The following is an 8,031-nucleotide window of genomic DNA, read 5'->3' as shown; positions in this document are numbered from 1 at the left end:
TGGAAGGAAAAACCGCGCCGTTCGCCGTCCGTGCACAGGCTGCGGCCTCGCTTGGCTTAAGAGCAAGGTACAGCTTCGCCATGAGACTACAAATCTTTTACAGGTTATTGTTGGGGTACTATTTTGTGTGGTCCCACCGGATGTGGAAGTTCACTGCTTTGCCGGTGAGATTCAACTTCCCCCGGAAGTTAATTTTCATTTTCCGGGGTGATTTGGGAAAGCTTATTTATATTCATGAGAGAAGCTGCCTGATTGGGCGGTGAACGTGCTCCCTTCGACGTGCTACCCGGCGTCGGTGCGGCCCTTCCTGTCTCCTCGACAGGCTATCGATAGGCTATCTGCATCCATTGGGCTGTTAATGATGGTTGTATTTGCTGATATTTAGCGACCAGGGAAGATGGTGGCCGAACGTTAGCGCCTCTCCGCATTAGCAACGGTTCCTTATCTTGCCGCCATGTGATCGCACTCCCATTGCCTCGGGTCATCTAATAAGAGTGCAATTTACATTTCCCTGCACCTTCGTAAATTAAAATGTTGGTTCTTTCGTTTGATCATACCCGGGGTGCAAGTTGCAGTCACACACCGACATGTAACTCAATCAGTGTGCTGTTGGTCCACTTGGGACGCTGTCTGAAAATGTCTGTCATGGTTGGAATTGGAGCACCGTCCTGCCTGAGACCCCGAACTGTTCTGCTGAAATCTTGTTCCCCATCCGCTAAATAAAATGCGTATTTTCTTCTGGCCTTGCCTTGTTTGATATGACTGATCATTCAGATTTATCGTACTTCTATTCGCAGTATTAAGTCCGGAAAGTTTCTGGACTACTCAGGTTGTACTCAGGACTACTTGTGGTTCAGCCTGAAGATTTTAATCTTATATTGATTTTCTGTGCGCAGCGTAATGCAATATATAGGAGTTTAAAGCATTACATGTATAACTACTAGTGTTAAGTACAAGTTAAAATATTTTCTGTGTATATGTGAATTATTTTATATAATAGATATTGGCTTGTGTATATTATTAAACTTAGCACTTTTAAAAGGGCATTTTAAAGCAATTTGGCATCAAACTAGTGGAAGCACATGTTCATAGTCATAATTTGCGTGCATACATTCTTATATATGCATATTATCTATGCATAAACATATGCAGTGCACTGTATTCTGCTGTACAGTGCTCGCACCTAGATGATTAAATGAAACAGCCGGTTTAATTATTATTAACTAGGAACAAATAAGTTATTAATATATTTGATCCATATGCTATGGGTTGGTGCCCCATTCTGGGTTGTTCTCTGCCTTGCGCCTGTAGCCTCTGAAATAGACTCTGGACTCCCCGCGACCCTGAACAGGATAAGCAGTTTAAGAAAATGGATGGATATATTTGAACCAGCGAAAATCTGTGCAATGAGATATTTTTTAAATATTTTATATTCACTGTGTCCAATATGTGAAGGGAAAACAATCTTTGGTCTTATGGTGCAAGAGCCATAAACGTACTGCTTCAGGACACAATTGGTCCGGGTCATCTGGTTCCAATAGTCAGCTAATTTGGCTGGAAAACTGGAAGTGTTTAGCATTGGCCCTGCAATGTTCCATCAGGAAGAATACAAAGATGTTTGATCTGCATTCCTGATGTCTCTTGAGTTGAGGAGACAGGGCTGTTTACAGATGTCATGCTACTTCCCATCAGATGAGGCAGTTTGTCAGTCTTACAGTTTGATGATGCGTCTATCTCAGTTCTAGCCACCTTTGCCACTTTAGCGGAGATGCCCGCATCTTTAAAGGGCTTACCGCTAACGCCACCTTAGCGGCCACTTTAGCGGAGATGCCCGCATCTTTAAAGGGCTTACCCCTAATGCAGGGCACTTGAGCTTAAGTTAAGCTACTCAGCACTACAGCATGATAGCACATTTTAGACATTTTTATATTTTTTAATTTGGACATGGCCTGATCTTATCAAGCTGAGTTCTGACTGTACCAAACTCTAAAGAGCATGTATGGTGTCTGCTTAAGAACGACATGAGTTTAGTCAGCTTTACTAAAACCAGGCAGTGTTAAATTTTTCATAACTAGAAATCTCTGACACATATTGTTTTTATTGTCTTTTCATTCCAAATGTTATTCCAGATTTATTTTTATAAAACATAAATCTGTTTACTTAAAGCAAGAACACATTTTCTTCATGCACATTTTCTTCAACAATTTATGTAGACAAATTCTATTTTTCACATTCAGAAAGTACAATCGGTTTTCTCTTAAGTCATAGTTTCTAGAACATTAAGATCTTGACTGGCTGCCACATTAATACTGCTGCAGGTTCCAGTATCTTATCCTTTCTTTCATCTGTTCAATTAAGAGTTCACTTTTTTTTCTACCAAGATCTAACAATCACTGGATAAATGTTTGGGAGAGTTGCCCTTTCAGTTTGAGGACTGCCCAATTTCTAGTTCAGCATACTTAGTCCTTAAAATTAGTGTCTTGGAAGAAAATTGCACGAAAAATTGCTGAAATTGCACGCAACATGAGCTTGTCTTCTAGATGGACCATATCTGCTCTAAAATCACATGTAGCACAGTTTGCCTCTAGCTAGCCAAAGTGTTTCACACAACAGGAGTCATTAAATGATGTTTTGGGATTAGTGGACTTTCTAAGGGGGGGGGGGGGTAAAGACTCTTAAGTAGACTATGATGATCTCCAGTTGCTTTAAAAATAGCTAGTCCTTTGAAAACTGGAACAAACAATATGCTTCATACTTCCCTGAGGACGATGAATAATTTCCAGTGACAGACACTGTTTCCTATGAAATCTCCAGTTAGGAAAGACAAAAAGACCAAGAGACACCACAGGCTGCTTGTTTTAGGGTATTCTCTGATGTTCATAAATTAAGAGTAGCACTAGGTTTGTTCTTTTCATTGCCAAGGCATTTCATAGTCAAAGCTCAGCAATCTGTCATTATACTGCCGTAAAGTGAAAAGCTTTTCTTCATGGATGAAATTTCTTAATGACAACTTTATTTCAGGTGGAGCCACACCTTCTAAAGTGTCATGTGTTGGGGGCAGCATGTGACTCGGCGGGCTAAGCTTCTATGCCTGTGATCAGAAAGTCATTGGTTTGAGTTGGCCTCGGCACAGCTGTGGGGCCTTGGGCAAGGCCCTTAACTCGGAGCTCCCTGGATGCCAATACTGGTGGCTGTCCTTCACGGCCAGCTTGCTCTCACCTGCAGAGAGCAAGTTGAGGGAGGCATAAAGAGAGTTTTCTCACAAGGATCAATAAAGTATCTATTATTAATTATTACTATCATGCCTGGACAGACATTTCCTGTATTATGGAAGTAACTAAGAAAGTCCTGAGTAACTAAGAAAGTCCATTTAACTTCATTAAAAAATAATTTAGTCACTGGTTGGCACAGTGATTAGCACTGCTGTCACATACCACTGGTGCCAGAGTTGGAGTTTACACTTGGCTCTGCATGCGTGGAGTTTGCATGGTCTCCCTGTATTGTTGTGGGGTTTCCCCCACAGTCCAAAAACATGCTGAGGTGCATTGGAGATGCCAAATTGCCCATAGATGAGTTATTTCATGCTTTCCCCCCATGGGCTCCGGAACCCTGAGACCCTGTATGGCAGTGATTCTCAACCTTTTTTGCACCGCAACCCCCCAATTTTTACCATGCCAGCTCAGGATGGGCCAGTGAATTTTAAGTTAAGCATCTATGGTTTGGCTTCTTGAATTGGTTGAGTCTTCACTAGTCTTCCACTAAGCATTTACAGACCCAAAACCCATTTATATAGGTTAACTCTAGGATTGGGTCTGGGAAATCTGATTGTGGACCAGCATAGGAGCTTGCTGGTTTTAAAATGCTTACATTTCCGACTGTGCCTCGTAACCCTTTCAGAACTTGCCGTGACCCCTGGGTTGAGAATTGCTGCTGTATCAGACAAGTGGGTATAAAAAATGGATGGGTAAAGTCATTGTTGTCTTGTGATCTTGAAAATCTTAAGATAATCCTACTAAAAATAGCTGCTGTGCTACATGAGTTTGAAACTTCATTAGCTAGCTTTCCGTTTGGTCACATGAACTCCAATTAACTACCAGGCTAGCCAAGTAGCATTTAAACCTTACATTTTCAATTAACTAGGATTGTCGGTATCTTACTTTCATTATATACTGTAGCAACAGTCTACAACCAAAGCATTAGCCAAATCAGTATCCTCTGCTTCTGTGATGTTGTAAACTTGTATTGACAGAGGATGTGATACATCGTGTTCACACAACAAGCGACAATCCGGTGGCCTGTCCTGTGTGCTAACCTTGAAAACCATGATAAGTGCTATAAACTAGCTAGCAGTAACAAACAAGCAATAAACAACTTACACTAATAAATAAGAGTCTTGCAATGTATTGTTTAAGCCAAGTGTAGCCATAGTAAAGTGTTTCAGCTGTGGGGTGGGGGGCATAGGTTTTGAGGTTTCAGTTTGCTTTATGTACAGCTGGCATTGCCTTGCCTTTCCGCTTCGTTCTCGTTGAACGTGAACGCAGACCAAGTTGTGTCCTGTGTGAAAATCCCTTAATATGCACATAGCTATTGCTTGCAAGCAAACGTTAGCTATGTAGCTAGCTAGTGTCAGCTAGCTTAAGAGATCATCTTTTAATATCATCACATTACACTAATAGGATTATTGATTATATATAAGTTACTGTTCTCCTTAGAAATGAAAGCTCAGACTAGCTAATGTTAGTGCTTCTAACAAAATGTTAAGACAACATGTATTATCAGCCTGCAATTCATCTGACCCCTACTGACATGAACAATCAAAAGGAATGAGACATGAGAATGAGTTACCAGGCAAACAGTGACGACTGACTTGAATACTAGACAGGCAGTGACGACTGACTTGAATACCAGACAGGCAGTGACGACTGACTTGCATAACAGACAGGCAGTGACTACTGACTTGCATACCAGGTAGACAGTGATGACTGACTTGCATACCAGGCAGACAGTGACGACTGACTTGCATACCTGGCAGACAGTGATGACTGACTTGCATACCTGGCAGACAGTGACGACTGACTTGGATACCAGGCAGACAGTGACGACTGACTTGGATACCAGGCAGACAGTGATGACTGACTTGCATACCAGGCAGACAGTGACTACTGACTTGCATACCTGGCAGACAGTGATGACTGACTTGCATACCTGGCAGACAGTGACGACTGACTTGCATACCAGGCAGACAGTGACGACTGACTTGGATACCAGGCAGACAGTGACGACTGACTTGGATACCAGGCAGACTGTGATGACTGATTTACAGTCTGGCCCATAAATTGATAAATATTTAACACATCCTATGTTTCATGCCTATGTTCTTTTTCAGTTTAACACATATTTAAAGTAATATAACACAAAATGTGTTGAAGTAGTGATAACACAAAAAATGTGTTGCTAATTAATGCATATTTTTTTCAGAGTGCAGCATGCCAGTAGTTTGGGGAGGTAAAAAAAATAGGCCAATTCACACTTCACTTTCCTGTATGCTTTTGGTTTGCACACGGTGAGTGAGGTAAATTACATCTTCGGGGGCTCTGGTGGATTGTGCACACGCAGCCCAGGGCCGGTATGCATACTGTAAAACTTCTCAGAGTAAAATTTCACTCTTAAATGCATCACAATTCTAAGAGTGATGTGATTTTGCTCCTACTCCCAGACTTAAGAATAAGTGGCATGCATAAACATTCTTAAGTGTTAAGACTTGGTCTCAGCTCCTAAATTATTTAAGAGAGCTGGAGAGGACTCCTAAGCCAGTTAGGAGTTGAATGATGGCAGCTGCACTACGCGCACCCAGACGGAGGCCGCGCACTTTCTGTCAAAGAAAGAAAAAGGCATAGGCTCAATCATGAGGGCATTCTTTTTGTTACCAACCTAATTAGGAACAGGATACAATCTCCTACGTCACCTAAAAATGCACTTACAGTTGAACTGAAGGTGATAATGATGCTACTTTTTTGGCAACTTGAAAAATCTAATAATAATTATTATTATTATCATCATTATCATTATTATTATTATTATTATTATCATCATCATCTATTATAGCGAGGGTCATAAGAGCAATATAAGTAATGACACAAACCTGTAGCTTGCATGCTTGCTTTATAAACTATGATTTCCTTTCGCGAGGTCGATAAAACATTATACCACCTTTTTTCACATTCCTCTGCTGAACGCCTTGTCTGAGGTGATGCAGCATTTACGGAGCTTGCAGTAGCCTCCTAAGCTTTTTTTGTCTGTGCTTGTAACAGCTGGGCCAAACTTTCCTCGCACAACCTCCTTCCATTTAAGCAGCAACTGTGCCAAAAGAACCGTTTTGTTTGTCATCCAGCTTGGTTTTCTTTTAGAATCCAATTCTTGCTATGAGTTTTGTGTTTGACCCATAATTTATACAACATGTGCATCTATTAGTGGAAATTGATTGGTGATGTGCTAGGTAGATTTTCGTACAACCAAAGGTAGGATCACAGAAAGGTATGTTGTATAAAGCTCTACATTAACGGTTTAATGTCACTAATATATTCACCGTGCAGCTCCTCTATTGGTTGAACTTAGTATTTGGTAGTGCTGTAGTTCTCGAGACCGGTCTTGGTCTCGAGACCAATTTTTGTGGTCTCGGTCTTGTCTTGGTCTCGACTCTATTTGGTCTCGGTCTTGTCTTGGTCTCGACTCTATTTGGTTTCGGTCTTGTCTTGGTCTCGGACATAGCAGTCTCGATGGGATGGGGAAAAAAAGAGAAAACAGTACATCCTCACAGAACAGTATCATTATTTATTACGCGCCTCAATTCAAATGCAACCAGTCAGATGCATCTATTTTAAAAATGTTACATTTTATACATTTTCTCAATGGACACTGCCAGTGCTTCACAGTCACACACATCATACACATCGCATCATAGTGAAGTCGGCAAAGAAATGTCCGAAAATGTCCGCGAAGTCTATAGCATAGTTATAATTCAAATAAATTAGGTATTTTACATTGATTAGAAAGCACGGTCTTGGAGGTGCAAGTCAATCTGGAGGCTCATTCTCTTCAATTCAAAGCAAAGGTATATAGCTGTATTCATAGCTTACCCAAGGCCTCTGTCTCTGGTATAAGAGACTTAATATGAACATCTTTCTGGTACATCCCATCTCTTTCCCTTGACGAGGTCTGATAAAATGGTTATAGGAGAGGATTGCTGAGAATATTATTTTCCATCAGGCCTCGTAACTATGACAAATCTGGGAGATTTTAAATGAGAGACATATGGACATATGGACAATATAATTGAAAAGATAACATGAATTTGATTTAACGAGTAATGACACTTTACAACAATGACTTTTTTCTCTACAGTTGATCTGAGTAATGTAATGTCGATTCTAGCCCTAGTCTGTTTTCGGTCTTGGTCTTGGTCTCGACCAGTCTTGGTCTTGGTCTCGCCTTAGTGTGTTTCTTGGTCTTGGACTTGGTCTTGGTGCCCTCATATCTCGGCAGTGTCTTGGTCTTGATACCCTCCGGTCTCGGCAATGTCTTGGTCTCGGTTTAGGTGGTCTTGACTACAACACTAGTATTTGGAGCAGGATTTTATTTGTAGTCCTCATTTCACGACACTTTGGCTCCGTAAGCACATAGGAATTGGGCTTAGACTTTGCTGAAAGTTACTTTTAGCAGCTTTATACTTTTGTCCTACTTTTTGCTAAGATTTTTTTAACTGTTAAGTCCAAGTGTACGACCATTCTTAAGACCATTCTTAGGAAGTTTTATGCATACCGGCCCAAATTTTTATGTGTTGTTGCACATCGACTCTGTATGTGCAAGAAATTTGTTTCCAGTAGGTGGCAGCACTGACTGCACCTAGAGTAGAAGTCAATGAAGTCAATGAAGAAAGAGTAGAAGAAGAATATCTGTTGCATGCAGTGTGGAGGTAACACCATCCAAACCTAGTAACAACTTTAAAACTGTCCATAAAAGTTTAGCCATTTC

The sequence above is a fragment of the Paramormyrops kingsleyae genome, chromosome 13, assembly GCF_048594095.1.
Source record: "Paramormyrops kingsleyae isolate MSU_618 chromosome 13, PKINGS_0.4, whole genome shotgun sequence".
Taxonomy (NCBI): Eukaryota; Metazoa; Chordata; class Actinopteri; order Osteoglossiformes; family Mormyridae; genus Paramormyrops; species Paramormyrops kingsleyae.
The sequence above is the reverse complement of the archived record's forward strand: the minus strand, read 5'-3'. Positions refer to the sequence as shown.